This window comes from Panthera uncia, chromosome D1 (genome assembly GCF_023721935.1).
Source record: "Panthera uncia isolate 11264 chromosome D1, Puncia_PCG_1.0, whole genome shotgun sequence".
In the NCBI taxonomy this organism is placed as follows: domain Eukaryota; kingdom Metazoa; phylum Chordata; class Mammalia; order Carnivora; family Felidae; genus Panthera; species Panthera uncia.
Genome location: NC_064808.1, coordinates 42,638,558 through 42,663,345, shown reverse-complemented (window position 1 = coordinate 42,663,345; position 24,788 = coordinate 42,638,558). Strand labels below are relative to the sequence as shown.

General features: G+C 41.3%; 1 long non-coding RNA gene across 1 annotated transcript in view; it reads left to right on the top strand.

The window, feature by feature from the left end:
- LOC125935664 (uncharacterized) overlaps positions 1–22,504 on the top strand; it is a 49,229-nt gene extending 26,725 nt beyond the window's left edge. Inside the window, exon 4 of the long non-coding RNA XR_007461749.1 lies at positions 22,119–22,504. This is a non-coding gene — a long non-coding RNA (uncharacterized LOC125935664). The remainder of the gene's footprint in view (positions 1–22,118) is intronic.
- The last annotated feature ends 2,284 nt before the right edge of the window (positions 22,505–24,788 follow it).

The following is a 24,788-nucleotide window of genomic DNA, read 5'->3' as shown; positions in this document are numbered from 1 at the left end:
TCTCATATACTGCCTTTGGAAGCCCAAATTTATACCCGAATTACTCAGAAGCCCTAACATGCTAATGGCATATCCATTTATCTTGATATAAAGCTGTTGCAAAATCATTCATGAAGCCAGTTGGCCGGTGTTTTTCCCTTGCTTTATTGAACATAATGAATTGATTAAGATTGGGAAGATCTCATTACTAATGAGGAGCACCCTGCTTGTGCCATTTTAAGAAAACTAGAGAAGAAAAAAAGATTGAAAAGAGAAACAAAAAGCAAGCAGAGGATACTAGAGAATACAAGGTAACTAAACAGAGTTCAAGGGAACAAGCTTAGTCTGAATTTTATTCTTGCTGCCATGGGTGATGTAACTTAAACTTTTCATGGGAAAAGTGATCTTGAAATCTATTATTATTATTACTGTTACTACTACTATTAATTATATTTTCCTATTCTTCTGTAAAGTAGAAAATAGGGTAATAATTCTTAATATATGCATAGATATATAGGTGAGGAATTACCATAAAGATTGCTTTAAGCACTTTCACATTCAGAGTTCAGTTTTTTCTTTTTTTTTTTCTTTTTTTTTTTAATTTTTTTTTCAACGTTTTTTATTTATTTTTGGGACAGAGAGAGACAGAGCATGACCGGGGGAGGGGCAGAGAGAGAGGGAGACACAGAATCTGAAACAGGCTCCAGGCTCCGAGCCATCAGCCCAGAGCCTGACGCGGGGCTCGAACTCACAGACCGCAAGATCGTGACCTGGCTGAAGTCGGACGCTTAACCGACTGCGCCACCCAGGCGCCCCTCAGTTTTTTCTTTAGAACATCCATTATTTCTCTGCAAAGAGCAGGAGGAAATGTCATGGATTTGCCTGTCCTATGCTACATTATTGACATATCTGAGGTTAGATATCTCAACACAGCATACATACAATAATCCAAAATGATATTGTTACCCACTAAGCCAGACATGCCTAGGAACATTTACAGTGAGACCACTCAACACTTAACAGTATGCACTCCACACTTAAAAATCTGACTTCAAGGATGCCTGGGTGGCTCAGTCGTTCATATGTCGTTCTTTGGTTCAAGTCAACATCTCATGGTTTGTGAGTTTGAGCCCCACATTGGGCTCTCTGCTGTCAGTGCTAAGCTCACTTCAGATCCCCTGTCTCCCTCTCTCACTTCCCTTCCCCCACTCATTCTTCCTCTCTCTCTCTCTCTCTCTCTCTCTCTCTCAAAAATAAACAAACATAAAAAATATGATGTCAGTAACATTATTATTGGATCATTTGTATCCAGCAGATTTTACCCATAGTCATGCGTACTGCACTTAACAATTATTCTTTAATGGTTACAATGATATACTTTTTTAAGTATAATTATTGAAAAATGTTTAAGATAATTCTTTTGGATGCTTCTGGTGTTTAGAATCGCACATTGAAGATCTTCTAATATAGTTAGTTTTATACATACCATTATCAGTATGTGGCAGGTACAGGAAGAGTAGCCCAAGAAATTATATGCCTCTTTGAGAGTTCAGTTTAAAGTCTCTGTGCAACTGATTGGAACAGATCCATGCAAAATCATCCCAAAGAGACATGAATCCTAGGCCTACAGGAATGGCCTGTTATTTGATGAAAGAGGTGGTGAGTTGTGGAAGCATAGAAAAAGAACAGTCTCTAGGGCAAATGGTGGTGGTGTTCATCCAAGTGGTCTCCTGGGAGACAGTGTCCTAGCCAAATGCCTCTGAATATTGCAACTCCACTGGCAAGGACATTCTCAAAGTGAACGTGGATCCAGGGAACTATAGCCAATGAACTTCCCGTGTTTTCGGCTTTCTTAGCACCATGTAGGTATGCCTAATGTGGAATTGATACATCAGGCTATGACTGCTTGACCTACTTATTTGTTCATTCATTCATTCATTCATTCACTCATTCATTCATTGATTCATTCAGCCTGACCCCTTTAAATGTTGAATTGTCCTAATATCCCTGGTTCTGATTCTAGGCTCATTAAGCAACAGTGTAACTAGCATCTTGATTGTCTCCTTTAAAGAGAGCAGAATGGGCTAGTGGATGTGACCTGTTGCTGTGATATTTATTGCTTATTGCCAATTAATTAAGTGGCTTTTCTGGTTCAATGTAGTTTGGGCAGAATGAATTGTTAAAATATTAATTTTATTTTGTTCTCCATATATTTTCCCCCCACATTTCAGAAGGTAGCAAGGCTTTGTAATTCCTTTCCATGGGTATTTTGGCAGGACCAAAAATAAAAGCAGCTTCAAGTTAGTGGTTTTTCCCACCTTCTGGAAGAGCTAAGCTGATTGAACAGATGATGCTGGGTGTCCTGGAGAACAGAGAGAGAAAGGATAGAAGAGAAGTAAGAGGCTGCTCCAGGAGCTTCCCCAAGGCAGGGCAGGGGGAGATTTCAGAGCCTGAGAAGGTATAAGACCTCAGGGGGAAAAGGCTGTATGGAATACTCAGGGAGGTTGGATTCTAGTCACTGAATACTACTGAGTCCCAAGCATCACAAAAGCCGCAGTCACCATTTTTGGGAGAACCCTTCAGACAATAGTGGGTGTCTGTGCAGTAATCACACCAACGATGCCTTTGCAAAGAATTACTTAGGTTGAATTTCCTCCAACTTATAGGATGGGGATTTGGAGTTCAAAGTAAATTGATTTAAAGAACAGAGAAATTTGAGGGGTACCTGGGTGGCTCAGTTGGTTAAGCGTCCAACTTTGGCTCAGGTCATGATCTCACAGTATGTGAGTTCAAGCCCTGCATCGGGCTCTCTGCTGTCAGCACAGAGCCTGCTTTTGGATCCTCTGTCCCCTCCTCTCTCTGCCCCTCCCTGACTGATGCGTGCTCTCTCTCTCTCTCAAAAATAAGTAAGCTTTAAGGAAAAAAAAAGAAGAACAGGGCATCTGGGAGGTTCAGTTAGTTGAGCGTCCAACTCTTAATTTTGACTCAGGTCATGATCTCCTTCAGAGATCAGAGCCTCCTTGAGATTAATTCTCCCTCTTTCTCTCTCCCCCTCCCCTGCTCTCTCTCTTAAAATAAATAAACTTTTTTTAAAAAAAGAGAAACTTGGCTTTTCTGGAATATCTGAGTGTGGCTGAGATTGTCATCCATAGCCCATCAGTCTTATGAGCTCAGTTAAGAGGAAATCCATGCTCAGTTTGCAAGAAAATCAAGTTTTTCAGCTGAAAAGCTGAGGGCCAGACATTGGGCTATAATAATAGGTGCCATTTTGTAAGGACTCTCAGAAATCTGCTAGTTGCCTTCACTTCATTTCCTGAAGTGAACACCTACATAAGCGCCCAGCCTGCGCGCGCACACACACACACACACACACCTCTTTGCCTTTACCATATTTTGAAAGAAGCACTATTCTTAGACGAATTTTTATAATTTCTCCTAACTCTTCAAGTATCTTTTAAATATTTATTTTTGAGAGAGAGACAGAGGGTAAGCAGGGGAGGGGCAGAGAGAGAGGGAGACACAGAATCCAAAGCAGGCTCCAGGCTCTGAACTGTCAGCACAGAGCCCAACGTGGGGCTCAAACTCACAAACCTCGAGATCATGACTTGAGTCGAAGTCAGACGCCCAACCAACTGAGTCACCCAGGCACCCTGCAACCCTTCAAATATTTAAATTATCATTTTATACAATCTATAAAGAGCTTGCTAAAATAATCTCCAAAGTAATAAGATTTGCCTAACATTTTCCATAGCATCTATTTTTTTTTCAACTTTAGTTTGAAATAATTATAGATTCACAGGAAATTGCAAATACAGTACAGGGAGGTCTGGCATACCCTTTACCCAGTTTCCCCCAGTGGTAACATCTTATACAAGAATAGTGTAATGTCAAATCCAGGAAATTGACCTTGGTACAATCAGTAGACTTTACTCAGATTCCTATTTCATATACGTGTGTGTGTGTGTGTGTGTGTGTGTGTGTGTGTGTGTAAATGCCCAGGAGTATTGATTGTTGGTTCATGTGACAAGTATATGTTCAGTTTTGTAAAGAAATTGCCAAACTATTTTGCAGAGTAATTATACTGTTTTGCATTACAACCAGCAATATGTGATAGAGCCAATTTCTCCGCCAACATTTGGTTTTGTCACTATATTTTATTTTAGCCATTCTCATAGCTGTATAGTGAAATCTCATTGTGGTTTTAATTTGCATTTCCCTAATACCTAATGATGTTGAATGTATTTTTACTTGCCACTGTATGTCATCTTTCTAGAAATGTCTTTCCATTTCTTTTGCCCATTTTCTAATTGATTTGTTTGTTTTCTTACTGCTGATTTTTGAGAGTTCTTTATGGCCCCTTATAGATGTTTGGTTGAGATATTTTCTTTTTTTTTTAATTTTTTTTATTTTTTAATGTTTATTTATTCTTGAGACAGAGAGAGACAGAGCATGAACGGGGGAGGGTCACAGAGAGGGAGACACAGAATCTGAAGCAGGCTCCAGGCTCTGAGCTGTCAGCACAGAGCCCGACGCGGGGCTCGAACTCATAGACCGTGAGATCATGACCTGAGCCGAAGTCAGACGCTTAACCGACTGAGCCACCCAGGCGCCCCGAGATATTTTCTGCAATACTTTTTGGGTTGCAAATACTTTCTCCCAGTCTGTCTTGTCTTTTCATCCTCTTAACGGCGTCTTTTTTTTTTTTTTAATTTTTTTTAACGTTTATTTATTTTTGAGACAGGGAGAGACAGCATGAACGGGGGAGGGTCAGAGAGAGAGGGAGACACAGAATCTGAAACAGGCTCCAGGCTCTGAGTTGTCAGCACGAGCCTGATGCGGGGCTTGAACTCACAGACCGTGAGATCATGACCTGAGCCAAAGTCGGATGCTCAACCGACTGAGCCACCCAGGCGCCCCTTAACGGCGTCTTTTTGACAGGTTTGCTCTTACATTTTTTTTAATGTTTTATTTTATTTGAGAGAGAGAGAGAGAGAGAGAACAAGTGTGAGAGGGGCAGAGAGAAGTGGTGACAGAGGACCTGAAGCAGGCTTTGCACTGACAGCAGAGAGCCTGATGCAGGGCTTGAGCTCACAAACCTGAGCCGAAGTTGGACAGTCAGCCAACTGAGCCACCCAAGTGTCCCAACATGTTTGCTCTTAATAGAGCAGAGCAAACATTTTTAAGTTTGATGAAGTCCAATTTATCAAATTTTCTCTTATGGGTTATGCTTTCAGTATTATATCTAAGAAATCTTCACCTAGCCTTAGGTTCCACAGATTTTCTCCTTTGTTTTTATCTAAGAGTTTTCTAGTTTGACATATTACATTAAATTTTTTTTAACATTTATTTATTATTGAGAGACAGAGAGAGACAGAGTGGAGGGGGGCAGAGAGAGAGAGGGAGACACAGAATCCAAAGCTGGCTCTAGGCTCTGAGCTGTCAGCACAGAATCTGATGTGGGGCTCCAACTCACAAACTGAAGCTAGAGGCTTAACTGACTGAGCCACCCAGGCACCCTGACATGTTAAATTTTAATATATGCTCCATTTTGAGTTAGTTTTTGTATAAGGTGTGAAGTCTACGTTAAGGTTCATTTCTTTGGCTATGGACATCCAATTCCTGTAACACCATTTGTTGAAAAGACTATCTTTCCTCCATTGAATGTTTTGTACTTTTGTCAAAAATCACTTGGTTATATTTGTGTGGATTTGTTTCCCTATACTATTCTATTAATGAATGTATCTATCCCTTCGCCAGTATCTCACTGTTTTGTTTAGTGTAGTCTTCTCATATCAGATCCATTTTTATTCTTTTATTTTTTTAAGCTTATTTATTTTGAGGGAGAGAGAGAGCAAGTGGGGGAAGGGCAGAGAGAGAGGGAGAGAGAGAGAATTCCAAGCAGGCTCCACACTGTCAGCACAGAGTCCAACGTGAGGCTCGAACCCATGAACTGTGAGATCATGATCTGAACCAAAATCAAGAGTAGGACACTCAACTGACTGAGCCACCAGGCGCCCCGAAATCCATTTTTAAAAAACATTTCTTGGGGCGCCTGGGTGGTTCAGTTGGTTGAGTGTCCAACTTCAGCTCAGGTCATGATCTCGCAATTTGTGAGTTCGGGCCCCGTGTCGGGCTCTGTGCTGATAGCTCAGAGCCTGCAGCCTGCTTCGAATTCTGTGTCTCCCTCTCTCTCTGCCCCTCCCCTGCTCATACTCTGCCTCTCTCTGTCTCTCAAAATTAAATAAATGTTAACAAAAAATTAAAAAAAAACATTTCTCTGAAAAATAGCTATCTTTTTCTTTGAGTGCTTATATATGCCAGGCATTGCTTTAAGAGCTTCATAAGCATAAACTTATTTAATCTTCACAAAATCCTATGAAATGATAATATTTAGGCCCATCTTATAGATGAGAAGTTAAGTAGCTTTCTTAATATGCAGATTTGGAACTCAGGCCCACATGCTAGCCACCATGTTTCTGTGCTCTCTGAGGTGAGCAGATTTTTATCTCCTCACAGAAATGCTTTTACTGGACTCTGCTCTGGCATTTTGTCACCAACCTACATTGAGAGCCATCATAACGAACAGCTCAATGAAACTTACTGCACTTACTGGGCATTTACTGGGCAAGTTGATGAGGATGTGGTTCACTAGGTCACATGATGCCCTCTTTAGGAGGACAGATGGGAAAAATGTCTCTCAGACCTCAGTACCAGGAATAGATAGATTTCTCCTGAGTAAGTGGTTTGTTTTTATCTCTTGGACATGGTGAAATTGTATAAATGATTACATTTCCCACTTTGTGCTGGATGCTAAAAAGCTCAGAGTCAAATTTTCAGCCTATCTTTAGCAATGATGTGTACTCGATCTAATATTACGTCTGACTTCATCTTAGTTTTCTACTCTAACTTTCTTTTCTCCCTTATTTCCTCACTCACTTTTTTTCTTTAGTCTTTCTAAAAATCAAAATATACAAGTACGTAGTAGGAAATAAAATAAAATACAAAGCTTTTAACAACGGTAGCAAACAAAGTGGCAGTCTCTGCCCACTCCTCCCCACCTGTGATTTCTGCTGTGCAGTGCCAACCATACTCACATCGTTTAGCTATTTTTTGTGGTGTTTATTCTGCTTTTTTTCCCCTTGACTTTTCAATTTAGGTATTATCTCATTTCCTATTGCATAGGGTAGGATTTTGCTTTCTCATACCACCCTCTACAACACACACCCTTCAGCTGCAACCATCCTCCCATTATAATTATATCACAGTTTTGGCTAAACTCATTTTTAGTGTTTAGATTATTATGCCTGTGGAAATACTGTTCACAGGTGAGCTTCTCACTTTGTATTGCTTTGTATCTTACATAATAGTTTTGTTTTCCCTTAGGTTAATAATTATCTTTTTTTAAATTTCAGTTTCATAGGGCAATCATTAATGTCTACTCAAGTCCTCTGACAGAATTGTGAATTTCTCCTCCATCAGTGTTGTGTTTGTTTGTTTGTTTGTTTGTTTGTTTTTCTCACAGACACCTCTTCTGGTGCTTTCCATCGTTCAGCTTAGGTCTGGACCGGTAGCTCTCTAGGCCAGCTGTCCAGCTGCCGTTCCAAGACTTCCCTTTTACATCATTTTAGGAATTTCTTCTGCATCTCTCTTTTGTTGGATTCCTTGTTTGCCAGATCTCATATTTTCCTTTTGGTTTACTCACTTGGTTTGGTGGAGCTCATCCTGCAATAGCTTCCTGAGAAAAAGTTCATAAAAAGTAAAATTTTTTGAGACCTAGCATGTCTAAAAATGCCTTTGTTTTAGCAGCACACTTGAATGGTAGTCTGGGTATAGGATTATAGGTTGGAAATTATTTTCCCTTGGGATTTTAAAGGCATTGCTTCTTTGTTACCTAGCTTTTCACCTTGCTCTTGAGAAATTTGATGCTAACACCTACTCTCTGGAAGGTTTTGAGATCTTCCCTTCCTTCCAAATGTTCTGAAATTTCACGTTGATACACCTTAGAACAGGGTCTTTTATAATCTATTGTGTGGAATGAACTCAACACAATGAACCCTTTTCAGTCTGAAAACACATTTCCTTCAGTTTTGAGAAATTACCATGTATATTCTTTTTTTAATGTGTGTCCTTATTTTCAGCATTCTCTCCCCTCCATTTTCTCTGCTCCCTCTTTCTAGTACTCTTGATTCAATTGTTGGATCACTTAAACTGATATAATTTTCTTCCTATCTTTCCTTTTTTTTTCTTTTCTGGGAGATTTTCTTCACTCTGTCTTCTAACTCTTCTAGTGAATTTTATATTGTTAGTTTTTAAAGTTCTATCTGGTTCTCTGACTGTCCCCTTCCCCCATTCCTGTTTTTGTTTTGCTCTGTTTTTAAATGACATCTTGTCCTTGCTCTGTGGGTGCAGTATCTTCTCTTACCTCTCCGAGGATATTAATTTTGATGTTTGAAGTTTTCTTTTACTTCCTACATGTCATCTCCCACTGAACTCTTTTTGTTTGTATTTCACATTAGTGACTTTTCATAAATTCACAGGGGGGCATTAGTGACTTTAATATGAATATGTCTATTCATATTAAAGAGTGAGACACTTAAATGCCCCCCCCCCCCCCTGTGAATAGGCAGAGCTTGTTGACTGTTAGGATTCACAGTAATTTAACATATCTTTTTTGGTGGGAGGGACCTCCAAATGTCATTATGTGAAGATCTTTTCTCGTAAGCTAGTCAGTCAGTCAGTCAGTCAGTCAGAGGAATTCTTTTGCATGGGAGTTTATAAACTGGCTTCTAGCCTTCTGGGAGCTTATCAGGTGAAAGGGACTGGAGGGTGGGGGCGACGGGAGTTCATCATTCCTTATAGAGACTTTCATTTAATCCTCTGTCTTCCACTGTGTCTGGTGCACCAGATCTAGAGCCTTTGACCCAGCCTCTCAAAAGAAGAAACTGCCTGGCCTCTTTTAGGGTGGTGAAAGGGTAGTCACTTGGCTGTGCTGTTGCAAAAAAGATCTAGGCATTTAACTGGTCATTATAAAGACTTTGAAATAATCTTTTCTTCCTATGCCACATTCCCATCTTCAGAGGCACCTGGTGTCTCCAATTTCCGAATATTCCAGGGTTCTGGGGTTCAACTTCTCTTACTTCTTTCAGCTGCTTTCTTTGATTTGTCCCCACATAAGGGAGCCTGAGTCCTGATTCAGGAGTAAAAAAAAAGTTTGCAGTCAACATCAGAGAAATGGTACCTACAGTCAGATACAAAAGATGAGCAAGAAACAAGAAGCGTTCTGAAACTGAAAGAGTAATCATATTAAAAGTCACAGTCTTTGTCTACCTTCTCTACATATTTCTCCATTTGAAAAGACTGCTCTTTGAGCTACTGTGCTGAAGAGGACCAGTAGTTTCTTCTGCTGACCCCAAACGGCCCTGAGGGAGAGGCAAGGCTGTCTGTAGAAGAATGAATCCCAAGGTCAGAAACCTGGAGGTTGTAGAAAGATTGAGAAGTGTGTCCAGGCTTGAGGACTAAGGTCAACGACAAAATGAGGATGGAGAAGGGCCAATTTTATGTGGCTCTTGATGTCGAAGTGCCCAAGAGGGCCTGATTTCTTAAAGGAGCTACTGGGGAGGGGCCTGGGTTGTGGTTTCCAGCCTCCCTGTCCAGTTGGCCTTTGAAGACTGACTGGTTGATAGAAATCTACTGGTTAGGGACATTTCACTTTATTACACTAAATATAGTGGGTCTTTACAAAACTTGGAGGCCTTCCTACACAAAGAGAATGCTGTTAATATGTTCTCCATCCAAGGACATGAGCTCTGGGTTGTTGTTCCAGTGGGATGTGTGCTGCAAGACTCAGCCAGAGCAGCCATCTGCTGCCAACTTTGGACCCTAGGGAATGTGCAAGAAGGAATGATTGTGTCCTTAATATCACATTTAATAACCTTAAATAAGGGTAGGTAGAGCCCAGCTTCACTTATGAGATGACTCAGTTGGTACACAAGACATTTACTAAAGGAAGGAAGGAAAATAGGAAGGAAAGAAAGAGCTTTGTTCTCATTTATAGCTTTGTCTTTCAGAAATTTTGAAGTGTAATGATATAATAATAATAATAATAATAACATTTGAAACTGTAATACAGAGATTTACTACAAAAGGGTGTTGAAATCCCAGTGGCAAGACAATGACTTAACTCTCTGATCATGAGAGAAAAATCAGTGGGGGCAAACAAAAGAAACAAACAAGATGGTGATTGGTAACCAGAGGAATTTAAGCTCCCCTCCTCCTGGTGACACTGAGAGACTCCCGCAACTCCCTCAGCATCTGGAACTTATTTGACTGTGGGTGGAGGGAGACAAGTGACAGCTAGTAGCTTTCTGGAAAGATGGGATAGAAAAGCTCAGGGCCTGGCACAGCCAGAGAGCTGAAGAAGAAAAGAAATGACCATGAGACAGAAGCGGAACTGAGACTTCCTGGCTGCTTCTAGTATTCAGCACCTCCAATGGGGACCCAGGAAAACAAAGTCTCCAAAAGGAGAAGAAATAGCATCAATGTTACTGGTAAGGTCAATGAGCTTTCCAGATGTAGATCACCCAGGGATTCTTAATATCTCATATGTGATAGCCACACAAAGCCTGTGTGTTAGACAGTATTTTTCTGTTTAAAAAAAAAACTGATGTAACTCTTGCATACTGAGTCCCCCAAAAACTGACTCTGAGATGAAGGTTTGTCTGCGGGAAGTTTACTGGAGAGTGCCCAGGGATTCAATACCAGTAGAAGAGTGAAGGAAGTAAGACTGGGTAGAAGGAGGAGTTGTATTGCAGTGAAGTCACAACATGGGTCTCTCAGTCAGTCCTGTGGGGAACTCTGTCCTGCCTTGGAGCAAAGCAGGCTGAGCCTTCATCCCTGGGCATGGACTCATCATTCTGTGTGAGCAAGATGACTCCCTGGCTGAGGACAATATCAAAAGAGCAGTTCATCTGAGGGCCATCAGCTGCCAATATTGCTAGCAGCTGAGGGTCTGATTGCCTCAATCCAGAAAGGAGGACTTGAGTGGCACACCACAGCATTCATTACAGCAAACCCTTTGCACTGGATCCACTCACTTTGCATAATAAGTTCTGAGAACTCCTCCAGTATCCCTGTTGGTGTCTTTTGCCAGGGAAATTTACAAGAGTAAGGTTACTAGGACAAACTACAGTCACCAGGCCCCCTGGTACTGCTCCTGGTCTGAAGGTTGCAACTGATATTCAGCTCCCTCCTCTCCAGCCCATTTTCTTTTCCCTCACTCTCATCTCCATTTGCCATCAACATTGGCAAAGAGTTTCTGAATCAATCACCAGGACCTCTAAACCCACAGAGTTTAGACTTGCTGGGACAAGAAGCATAAATACCACAAGTGGGTCACTGTGAGTGATGGTAAGCAGGGCTCAGAGCCACTCCTACTTCCTTCCCTTCGATTCCAGAACCACGTATTATGCCTACAATAATTGTTGATTTACAGTGTATGCTGCATCTTAGAAGACGACACTCCATTTTTGCAAGGTGTCACCTCCAAAGTGGTAGCTCAGTTGTACTTCCAAAAGGCCATTTCATCACTCTGTCAAGCTGACAGCTTCTGTGTAGTGTGGTATGAAATGGGAAAAGTGGATCCCACGGTTATGTGCCACTGTTGCAGCTACTGTGTGTGAAATGGCGCCTGGGTCCCATAAAAATATTACACAGAATTCCATGTTTGTGGATCAAACACTGTGTGCCTTTAGGTGGTGGTACCGGCTGAAGCGTAAGGGCAGGAAAGGCAAACCTATACCCCAAATATGTATCCATTCCACTCAAAATGAATCACTGCCCCTTCCAGTGTAATCAACTTGTCATCAAGTGGCTGGTTGCTCTCCCAGAAGAATGGTGCTGTATTGGGGACTTAGGCTTGGTATCTCTTGGTGACAAGTTGGACAGAGGGAGAAGTAAACAGTTACAACAAAGGCTCCCATCCGGAGCTCTGGGATGAGATGACCCTTCCTCTGAAGGCTTCCTTGTGCTTCCTCTGTGCTTCCTTGAGCAAGAGAGTCTGACCTCCCCCCACGCCCATCACTGGCCAGACATTAGATGGTGGCTGCTCCCAAGGCCAGTGGGCACAACCTTGGGCAAGGCAGCTTTCGTCAGCTGAGGGAGGGCAATTCTTGAAGAGATGCTCATCCGAGAGTTGTCAGCCAACTCCCCCTGCAGCTGGAGAAATGAGTGCCTCAGTCTTGAGTGGGAGATCTAAGGAGGTGGTATACCACAGAATCCAGTACAATGACCAAATTGTAGGAGTTTCCGTTCTAAATTTCAGATTTTCTGAGGAGTTCTAGAATGCAGATGGGTTGGAGTTAGGATAGAGAATTGTGAGATATGTCACCTGCCAAATTTCATAATTGATTATCTGGGAAGATTAATTGAAAACTGCATCATAATATATGCAGTGGGGTTTTTTTGTTGTTGTTGGTCAAGGCAAAAAAATTCCAAATGGATCAAGAAGAACTACAAATTGGGGCGCCTGGGTGGCGCAGTCGGTTAAGCGTCCGACTTCAGCCAGGTCACGATCTCGCGGTCCGTGAGTTCGAGCCCCGCGTCGGGCTCTGGGCTGATGGCTCGGAGCCTGGAGCCTGTTTCCGATTCTGTGTCTCCCTCTCTCTCTGCCCCTCCCCCGTTCATGCTTTGTCTCTCTCTGTCCCAAAAATAAATAAAAAACATTGAAAAAAAAATTAAAAAAAAAAAAAGAACTACAAAGAAGCCTTTTTTCATAAAATAGTCACCATTTATGAGATTCTGCTTCCTTCCTTTAAAAATCTTTATTGTTGGGGTGCCTGGGTGGCTCAGTCGGTTAAGCGTCCGACTTCGGCTCAGGTCATGATCTCACGGTTCGTGAGTTCAAGCCCTGTGTCGGGCTCTGTGCTGACAGCTCAGAACCTGGAGCCTGTTTCAGATTCTGTGTCTCCCTGTCTCTCTCTGACCCTCCCCCGTTCATGCTCTGTCTCTCTCTGTCTCAAAAATAAATGAACGTTAAAAAAAATTTTTTTAAAATCTTTATTGTTGTGTAGACATAATGTTTACATAGTCTTAACAGGAAGTCGTTTGCATACTATTTTTGTTTTTCCTTTTCCATTAATACACATCGTTCACAGATTTATTGTTTTTTATTAGCAATTCAGTATTCTAACAATTTTAATATAGCAATGTTTTCATAATGACTTATTGCCTCTATTTGGGGCATTTGACTTATATCCAGTTTTCCACACAAGTAAGTTGTACATATTTAAAAATCATTTTTAAAATCTTTTTCTTTTTTCTTTCCCAAAGTAGGATTAACCGTATATCCCCTGTTGCTTTTTAGGAGGGTTTTCTTAATTTGCAGTGATATCAGCAATGTTCAAATGCCTGTTTACCCATTACTATGCTAACATTGGATCTTTCTCACTTGTACTTTTTTTTAAGTTTACTTATTTTTAAAAAATTTTTTAAAGTTTATTTATTTTGAAAGAGACAGAGAAAGGCAGGGAGGGGCAGAGAGAGGGAGAAAGAGAATCCAAGCAGGCTCCACACTGTCAGTGCAGAGCCCGATGCAGGACTCGAACTCACAAACCATGAGACCATGACCTGAGCCGAAATCAAGAGTCAGCCGCTTAACCAACTGAGCCACCTTAGTACCCCTGAAGTTTATTCATTTATTTTGAGAGAGAGGGAGAGAGAGAGAGAGAGAGAGAGAGAGAGAGAAGGTGCGGGGGGTGGGGGTGGGCAGAGAGAGAAAGGGAGAGAGAGAATCCCAAGTAGACTCCACGCTGTCAGCACAGACAGAGCTGGATGTGGGGCTCAATTCCACAACTCTGGAATCATGACCTGACCTGAAATCGAGAGTTAGATGCTTAACCAGCTGAGCCACCCAGGCACCCCTCACTTGTACTTTTGATACAATGAATTGTCACCTCATCATCGTTTTAAATTCAGCTTCCTTCCTTATTGCTGAGGCTGGGAATTTTCCCAGGTGTTTATTTACTTTTAAAATTTTTTGTTATTTATATCTTTTGGCTGTTTATCTTTCCCTAAAAGGGTACTGAGTTTTTATATTTCTATCAGTCCCTTATATATTATAGATAATAAACTTTATTTGACATTTCTTTTCAGTGGTTTCTCATTCTGTTGCTCTTTGTCTTGAATTCACTTTTTAATTAAATAGTTGGCTTTATGTTTTATAGCATAAAAACCACACTAATCTTGCCAGTAATGATTTCTTTAAGAGTTTCAATATGCCAACATTGATACCTTGTTTTCTTTTAGGAAAGAAATATTATTGGATTGTCTTCTGTATTTTATGATACATTTTTGAAATTTTTATCTTCAAATGAAAATAGATTTCAGTTTAATTATTAAACTCCTCCAAATCTATTGTGGCAAAATATAGTGGGTTATGTATTTCTAGTCTTTTAATATATTTATATTCTTTTAAGTAATATCTAGTTTCTCCCCTATGGCTTGACAGGGATTCATTTATTTGTTGCTTATTTCAACAATTTTTTCATGTATTAATTTATTGTGTGGATTTGAATTTATTTCTCAAATTTCTAATTTGGTTAATTGGTCTACTTTTTAAAAAATATTTATTTATTTGTTTATAAAGTTTATTTCTTTATTTTGAGAGACAGGGAGAGAGCAAGTGGGGTTGGGGGGAGGCAGAGAGAGGGAGAGACAGACTCCCAAACAGGCTCCACAATGTCAGCACAGACACAGGGCTGGAGCTCACAAACCATGAGATCATGACTTGAACCAAGATTAAAAGTAAAATGCCTAACTGACTCAGCCATCCAGGCACCCCAATGTTTATTTTGAGAGAGAAGAGGAAGAAGGGATAGAGAGAGAGGGAGAGGGAGAATCCCAAGCAGGCTCCACACAGATGCCCCTCAATCTGTCTGCATTTTTTAAAAATCCAGTATTATAAGACTCTTCCCTCATATTTCCCCCTAAGAAGGAAAGTAATTTTGGTTCTAAAATATGCACATAATGGGGTGCCTGGGTGGCTCAGTCGTTTAAGCATCTGACTTGGGCTCAGGTCATGATCTCATGGTTCGTGATTTCAAGCTCCACATTGGGCTCTGTGCTGTCAGCGTGGAGCCTACTTTGGATCCTCTGTCTCCCTCTCTCTCTGCTCCTCCCCCACTCACATTCTCTCTCCCTCTCTCTCTCTCTCTCTCTCTCTCTCAAAAATAAATAAACATTAAAAAAATAATAAAATATACACATAGGACCATAGGCATATGCATATGAATATGGAGACATAAAAATAGTCTGAAAGGTTAACGTTGGAGGGTTGGATTACAGATGAACTATATACATTTCTTGTCATTTATCTATAAATTCTAATATACATTACATTAAAATTAACATATCACTTTATTGCTTAAAAAAGGAGAAACTCTTCAAACAAAATTAAGAAAACAAAAATATTAATTATGAAATAAAAGGCAATTATTAGGAAAATAAAAAGAAAGGGTAGGTTGGGGAATATGTCACATTGGGGGCAAACTCAGACAAATGGTAATTCCTCTCAAGTCCGTTATGTGACTATGCTTGACCACTATGCAGACCACTGTGTAAGCACATCTCTGATAGCTGCCCCTGACATTTCAGAAGTGTCTTCCATCTCCTGTTCCAGCCTGTCTCAGTCCTATTTCTGGATTCTACTACTTGTGACTGCAACTATACCTGCCATTGGTGTTTGACCCAGTTGGTTACCACAGTGATTACCACTCACTGATTCCTTTCTAGATTTCTGATATCAGATTTTGTGCTGTGTTGGGGCAACTGCTAAAATCTCTTTGTTATCCTTCCTCAATCATCAACCCTCCTCACCCCCATACTTCGCATCCATCCCCAGCGCTACCGACTTCTGGACTGTCTTGTTCTCAGCTGCACCAGATCATTTGGGCTGACAAACCATCTACTCAAGATAGCCATGCCCTGAATGTGGAGTTTTGGGGTTTTTTTTGTTTTTGTTTTTTTTTGGCTCAGAAATGCATACCTGCTGATAAGAGAAACGGGTTGTGATTTCCGCACTCTGGCTCAAAACAACCAAACCAAGCTCAGCACTAGAGCTGGCCAGGTAGCAATTAGAGTCCAGTCAGGAGAAGAGGAGCCACTGTAGACATGTTAAACAGAAGGGATTTAATTCAGGGAATTTGTTACACAGCAGTTGGAAAGCTGGAAAAGCAGCAAAAGGGGAAGCTAGGAAAACCAGAGATTTATATTTCAGGAAATAGCTACTGCCTCCCACACTAGCAGAACAAAAGGGAAGACGTGGCATGAACATCCTGCAGGGCTGCTGCTGCTTCAGGAGCTGGAACTTCGTGGACTGTGATATGGCCTAACCAGTGCCCAGAGCTGGGGGATCAGGGAGGCACCAGGAAGGGTCCTTCAGATGTGGAGAGAGTTGCCTTGGTCCGTGGTTTTAGTGCACTGAGGTCCTACTATTCTGCTTCCATCCTCAGTGAGGTGAAATTACTTGACAGAGTCTTAAAATAAGCTTCATTTTACTTGAGCTACCTTGTCTCACAAACAAACCCTCCCGAGACACCCACTGTGGTCGTCAGCCTTGGCCTCTTCCCGCATGTTCTCCTTCACCATGCTGATTCAGAACAGACCCGTCAACTGGGAGTTGAACTGCCCGAGAGTTCTGATCATGGCTGGTCTGTGATATCACAGTGTTTTTAAATGCAGGAAAGGGAAGTTCTGAAACATGATCTTTTTTCCTCCCAGAACACTAACCGTTTTGTATGCTTCTTTTCAGGTGCATTGTACCATTGTTTTGTATTTTATAGTTATAAAACTCTTAATGCTCCATTAATTAGCATTGCATAAAGTCTGTCAACAGGAAGCGTTACCTTCACATTTGTTTAGTCTCTCCAGTTATGAGCAAGGTTAACTCCCCATCTTGTCTGATTTCCTTTTACTGTGTCATTAAGGTTTTGGGGTTTTCTTTATGGTTTGTGTTAGGCAGACATTAAAAGTTTAAGTGGGCATTCAAGGTCTTGGTTGTGAATGGATTGCTTTTTTCATGCTTTCATTTTTGGCTATTGATTGTAACAACTACATATTTTCAAATCTGTTTATGTTCGCTGCTGACCACTTGAGGAAATGAGGAATTGTCCAGTGTGAGAAGGGGTGCAGAGCAGAGATGGATTTGTGTCACATTCACATGTTCCGTGTCTCTTGTGGACAATGTTTGAGTAATGCATAGCCTTTGTGAACACTGGGGGGTGTCCCTTCCCCCTTTTTCCCTGGGAATGAGCCAAGTTAATTGACCTGTGCTAGCACCAAATCCATGTCCTTAAACCCTCTGAGGGCATAGTCAGTACAGACGTTTGCTTTCAGCAGCTCTCATTTCTAATAATTAGAGCTACCTCGGCCACTTTGGGAAATATTAATTTCTATGATATAAAAGACTGAAATGACTATTTGGAGATTGATTGCAGGTTTTCAGGCAATGGATTAAAGGTTGGTCTAAACAATGTCTTAAAAATACAGTGTACTTTGAAAATTGCTCATGTAATATGTGTCCACTATACAAAAATAAGAAAATGCCCATAAGTTAAAAAGAAAGAAAGAAAGAAAGAAAGAAAAGAAAGAAAGAAAGAAAGAAAGAAAGAAAGAAAAAAAGAAGGAAAGAATGCTCACAATCTTACTACTAAGAGATGACTACTGTTATTTTGGTGTCTTTTCTTCCAAATAGTTCCCTGTGTCTGATGTACATGATTACACAAATAAATATGCATACTCGTGGGACTTTCAGTCTCCATAATCATGCAAACCATTTCCTACAATCAATCCCGTCTTACATACCTGTATCTATCTATCTATATCAATATTCACATCTGTATCTACAACCCTGTTCTTGTTTCTCTGGAGAGCCCTAACTAATACACTCAGTTTCTCCATTGGTAACATCTTGCAAAACTATAATACAGTATCACAAACAGGGTATTGATATTGATACGAACATTCCATCACCACAAGAATCCCCATGCTGCCCTTTTATTTATTTATTTTTTTAATGTTTCATTATTAATTTTTGAAACAGAGAGAGAGAGAGAGAGAGAGAGAGAGAGAGCGTGAGTGGAGGAGGGGCAGAGAGAGAGGGAGACACAAAATCCCAAGCAGGCTCCAGGCTCTGAGCTATCAGCACAGAGCCCGATGTGGGGCTTGAACCCAGGAACCTCGAGGTCATGACCTGAGCCAAAGTTGGAAGCTTAACCAGCTGAGCCACCCAGGCACCCCTCCCATGCTGCCCTTTTATAAGGCAACTCTGTCCCATTCTCCTCACCTCTACTGAGTCTGTTATCCCTGGCAGCCATCAATTTGTTCTTCATTTCTGTAATTTTGTTATAGAATTTCAAGAATGCTCTATAAATAGAATCATACAATATGTACTTTTCTTGGTTTTTTTTCCCACATAACATAATTCTTTTTTTAACTTCTCAAAATTCATAATTTTTTCACTTTGTGTAATTTCACATAGTATGCAAAATGTAGCATGTATCAATAATGTGTTTTGGTTTTTTGTTTTTTTATTATTGCTGAGTATTCCATGGGGTGGATATACCCGATTTGTTTAGCCATTCACCCACTAAAGTACATCTGGGTTGTTTCCAGCTTTTGGCTATTATAAATAAAGCTGCTATAAACATTCATGTAAAGATTTTTGTGTGAACGGAAGTCTCCGTTTATCTGGGATAAACACCCAGGAGTGCAATTGCTGGGTTGTATGGGGTTGTATGTTTAGTGTTCTTTTTAATTTTTTAATTTAAATTTTTTTAAATGTTCACTTCTTTTTGAGAGAGAGAGAGAGAGAGAGAGAGAGAGCGGGGAAGGGGCAGAGTGAGAGGGAGACACAGAATCTGAAGCAGGCTCCAGGCTCTGAGCTGTCAGCACAGAGCCCGACATGGAGCTCAAACTCACAAACTGCCAGATCATGACCTGAGCTGAAGTCAGATGTTTAACCGACTGAGCCACCCAGGTGCCCCATGGATGTTTAGTGTTTTTTTAAAACTACCAAACTTTTCCAGAGTGGCTGTACCATTTTACAGTCCCACCCGCAGTGGGACCAGCAAGCGATCTGGTTTCTCTGCATCTTCAACAGCATTTGGTGTTACTTTTTATTTTAGCCATCCTAATAGGTATGAATTTCTGTAATAGTTATAGTGCTACTTCAAATGATCTATTCCACATTGGGTGAGTTTGGTTGGTTTGTGTTTTTCAAGGAATCAGTCCATTTAACCTAAGTTGTCAAATTTATGTATGTAGAGTTGTTCCTAGTATTGTTTTTTAAAAAAACTGATTTCTCTTGCCATTTGCAACAGTATGGATGGAGCTAGAGGGTATTAAGCATAGTAAGTCAGTCAGAGAAAGACCAATACCATGTAATTTCACTCATATGTGGAATTTAAGAAACAAAACAAATGAGCAAAGGGAAAAAGAAAGAGAAAGATTAACTAGGAAACAGTTCCTTAACTGTAGAAACAAACTGATGGTTACAGAGGGGAGGTAGGTGGGGGGATGGGTGAAATAGGTGATGGGGATTAAGGAGGGCACTTGTGATGAGCACCAGGTGTTATATGGAAGTGTTGAATCACTATGTTGTACACCTGAAACTAATATTATACTGTATGTTAACTAACTGGAATTTAAATAGAAACTTAAAAAAAATCATTGATTTCTGCTATTTATTATTTCTTTTGCTTTGGGTTCATTTTGTTCTTTTTCGAGTTTCTTCAACGGAAGCTTAGATGATTGATCTGAGATTTTTCCTCTTTTCTAATACGTGCACTTAGTGTTATAAATTACCCTGAAAGAGATCTTCTATATTGCATGGAGAAACCTTAGTGTAACTGCCACGTATATAGCTCCCTACCGAGGAATTCAATTTAATTCAGCAAATATTTATGGAGTGCTTGGGCCAGGCACTATTCTAAATCCTCGTATACATCAGGGAACAAAGCAGACAAAGATCTCTATCTTTGTGGAATTTACATTCTAGCTGGGGGAGACATGCAATAAATAGCATGCATAATTTAGATAGTATGTTAGAAAGCGGTAAGTAGAGGAACAAAAAGTACTGTAGGAGAAGAGGAATGGATATGGGGAACTATCGTGTTTAATACTATAGTACTTACAGTACTGCATTTGATACTACAGGTGTAGTATTGAATAGGTTGGTCAGGCAGACCTTGTGGAGGAGTAAAGATCTAAAGGAGTTGGTCAAGCCAGTATCTGGGGGGTATGCTTCAGACAGGTGGGGCGGCGAGAGCAAAGGCCCTGTGATGGGAGCATGCCTGGATGATCTGAGGAAAAGCAAGGCAGACAGTGTGGCTGGAGCAGAGTAAGCAAGACAGAAAGTGGTAAAAATGAAGTCAGATTATAATGGGGGCCAGGTCTTTAGGTCTTGCTCTGAGTGAAATTCACATTGCAATATGTGAAGCAAAGGAATGACATGACCTGGTTTAGGTGTTCAAGGAATCACTCTGGGTGCTATGTGAGGAATAGAGTACAGAGTAGAGAAGCAGGTGACCTCATGGCAGGTGAGAGGCAGTGTGGCTTGGAACAGGTAGCAGCAGCAGGCATGGTGAGAAGTGATTACATTCTAAATACATTTCCAGAGTAGAGTTAATAGGTGTTCTTCATAGATTGGACTCGGGGTGTTCAAAAAACATAGACAGCTGTTGCAGCAATTTCTTGCTTGACATGTCTCCAAAGGCAAGGGAAATAAAAGCAAAAATGAACTATTGGGACCTCATCAAGACAAAAAACTTCTGCACTACAAAGGAAACAATCAACAAAACTAAAAGGCAACTGACAGAATGGGAAATATATTTGCAAAGGACATATCAGATAAAGGGCATATCAGATAAAGGGTTGGCATCCAAAATCTATAAAGAACTTACCAAACTCAACACCCAAAAACAAATAATCCAGTGAAGAAATGGGCAGAAGACATGAATAGACACTTTTCCAAAGAAGACATCAGATGGCTAACAGGCACATGAAAAGATGCTCAACATCACTCATCATCAGGGAAATACAAATCAAAACCACACTGAGATAACACCTCGCACCAGTCAGGGTGGCTAAAATTAACAACTCAGGAAACAACAGATGCTGGCGAGGATGTGGAGAAATGGGAACCCTATTGTACTGTTGGTGGGAATGCAAACTGGTGCAGCCGCTCTGGAAAACAGTGTGGCGGTTCCTCAAAAAATTAAAAATAGAACTACCCTACGACCCAGTGATAGCACTACTAGGAATTTATCCAAAGGATACAGGAGTGCTGATTAATAGGGGCACATGCACCCCAATGTTTATAGCAGTGCTTTCAACAATAGCCAAACTATGGAAAGAGCCTAAATATCCATCAACTGATGAATGGATAAAGATGTGGTTTATGTATACAATGGAATACTACTTGGCAATGAGAAAGAAGGAGATCATGCCATTTGCAGCAATGTGGATGGAACCAGAGGCTATTATGCTAAGTGAAGTAAGTCAGTCAGAGAAAGACAGATATTATATGTTTTCACTCATATGTGGAACTTAAGAAACTTAACAGAAGACCATGGGGAAAGGGAGGAGAAAAAAAGTTACAGAGAGGGAGGGAAGCAAACAACAAGAGGCTCTTAAATACAGAGAACAAACTGGGGTTGATGGGGGTGGCAGGGGAGAGAGGAAATGGGTGATGGGCATTGAGGAGAGCGCTTGTTGGGATGAGCACTGGGTATTGTATGTAAGCAATGAATCATGGGAATCTACCCCCAAAACCAAGAGCACACTGTATATCCTGTATGTTAGCCAACTTGATAATAAAATAAAAAGAAAAACAAAAAACCACAGGCATCTGGATAACCACCTTGATATTGATCCATAGGTGGATCACCTAAACATAGGTGACCACATTCCATACCACATGCACCCCTCCCACCTGTACAACCCTGCTTGCGGCTTATTGGACAATGGGAGGCACTTACCTAGGAGCAGCTAATCAATAGGCTGGACATGAGCCTATAGAGTATCCTGGCATGGAAGTTTCGCTCAAGAAGGTGGCAATTAACTGTGCCAATGATTTTCTCTTTCAGGAATCAGAACTGGTGAAATAAGAAAAGATGATCAGTGAAAGCAGAAGCTGAAAGACACAGAGAGAAGGCAGTATTCAGACTTCATGAGTAAGCAGAAGCAATGAATAAACAAGAGCTCTGAGCAAACAAAAGCCTCACGAGGTAGCAAAAAAGATATACAAAGTGACGAAGGAAGTGATAGACCATAACTAAGAGTATCAAATTCTCAGGAGAAAGTCAATGGCCTGGGTCACGGGCCAACCCTGAAGCCAGAGGTACAGTCACCTCCTGTGTTACCGGAGGTGGGGGAATAGTACTAGACAGGCAAAGACTACAGGTGTGCCCCAGCCATGTAAAGTCAGGCTGGAATCAGCTCTGTAAGAGCCAGCACTACATTTGAGCCAAAATTCTGAGGGTACAGGGAAGCCAGAGAGAGGAGCGGAAAGCTGTCTACCAAGAGAAGCAGAAAGTGTAGCAGGTGCTCAGAGAGAAGCAGGGATGGCAGATGGTACGGCCACAAGACACACCACTGCATCTCACCTACCTGTTTCAGTCCCATCCTGGGGTGTCCTGGCTGTGCTGACCGCTGCACGTTAGAGCTCCCAGAGCGTGTCCTTTGTAAAAGTTTGAAATACCTCCTTCCTGCTTGCATTAGTGGGAGTCGTTTTTGGTTAATGCTCCAGGGATAAAAATGGTACGTTTGGCTGGAAATTTCTTGGTGCCTACTTATCCCTCTGGATTGAGCATGGCAGACAAGGTATAAAAGGTGAAGACGCAAATATATGGGATAAAGAACTAGCTGGAGGGGTGCTTGGGTGGCTCAGTCGGTTAAGCGTCTGACTCTTGATGTCAGCTCAGGTCATGATCTCACAGTTTGTGAGTTCGAGTCCCACATCAGGCTCTGTGCTGACAGTGTGGAGCCTGCTTGAGAGTCTGTCTCTCTTCCTCTTCCCTTTCCCTTCTCTCTCTCTCTCCCTCTCTCTCTCTCTCTCTCTCAAAAAAAATAAACAAATGAAAAGTTGAAAAAAAAAAAAACTAGCTGGAACCATGTGAAGCATTTTACATACCTTCTCTCATTTAATCTGTAGGGTCAGGGAGGTAGCATTATGGCTCACAGGGAGGCTCAAAGAGGGTAAGTACGGTCCGTCTTCATTATTCACTTAATCTGTATTTGCAAATTTGCCTACTCACTAAAATTTATTTGTAAGCCTAAATCAATACCCCCAGTGCTTTCGCAGTATTTACAGACCTGTGCAGCGTGGTGAAAAAATTGAGTTGTTCAGCGTGCATGTTCCCAGCTAACCTAAAAAAAGCAACACTCTGAAACCTTTCTGTTTCAGCTCTCACACTGTAAACAAGTTTCCGTTTTGCAGTGTATTTAGTGCTACATTTTTCACATTTTGTGCTGTTTGTTGATGACTTCACTGTTTAAAATGGCCTCAGTTGTAATGTTGAAGTGCTGTCTGGCGTTCCTAAGCCCACGAAGGCCGTGACGTGCCTTACGCTGAAAATATGTGTCAGATAAGCTTTGTTTAGGCAAGAGTTATAGTGCTGTTGGCTGTGAGGTGAGTCAATAATATACATTAAATGTTCTGTCTTTAAACAGAAACTTACATAGCACGAAAGCTATACATTGATTGGCTGATGAAAATGTCATGACTGGGGGCACCTGGGTGGCGCAGTCGGTTAAGCGTCCGACTTCAGCCAGGTCACGATCTCGCGGTCCGTGAGTTCGAGCCCCGCGTCAGGCTCTGGGCTGATGGCTCAGAGCCTGGAGCCTGTTTCCGATTCTGTGTCTCCCTCTCTCTCTGACCCTCCCCCGTTCATGCTCTGTCTCTCTCTGTCCCAAAAATAAAATAAAAAAATAAAAATAAAAAAAAGAAAAAAAAGAAAAGAAAATGTCATGACTGGAGGCCCGCAGGAATCTACCCCCGTATTTCCCCTAGGAGTAATAATAGTTCAGTATTTGCTAATCCAGTGTTTGTAGAGACTTCACAGAGCGTAACTACTATGAAAAACAAGAATCCACTGTCACACGTGCAGGATCGGAACAGTGGCTGCCTAGCTCCAAAGCCTCCTCTCTCTGATTCTGGACACCTTGTGCTCATTCCATTCCACCATGCCATGCTTCAGAAGAGAAAGAAAGACTTCTCTGCACAGCTTCCAGTGCTCCTTCCACTGCACAATGCTGCCTTCTCTAGAACTTGTTGCCTAGTTGGGAAATGAGCAGGTAGGAAACGACTGTGGAAAACGTAGTAGAATCTATGTTAGGGCTGGGAGAGTAATGTGTAGCAGTTAGTCACCACTTATCTCTTAAGTATATGTGGCAGGCTTTGCTCATCTACCACAGCCCTTTTCCTGCTTCAGCCCTGATGGGGTTTCACAGTCCTCAAGATAGGATTCCAGGCAACCACTACCAGTTGATCAGAGTTGGCATCCAACGTGAAACTTTTATGTTCCCTGCGTGACAACCTGCACCCTTGAAGATTAAGCATGCACTTGGAGGGTCTGAGTTGCCAGACTTAAGGAACTTTAGAGGTAAAACAAATGTGTCAGTCTGTTTCAAAGCCTAGACCTTCTGGTTTCTCTGAGAGTCCAGTTAATTGCCTTTGCAAAGGCTTTCTGGGTTCCTTTACATAAAACTTTGATCCTGAAAGATTCATCTGGATGGGAACATCTTCCTTGGTCATC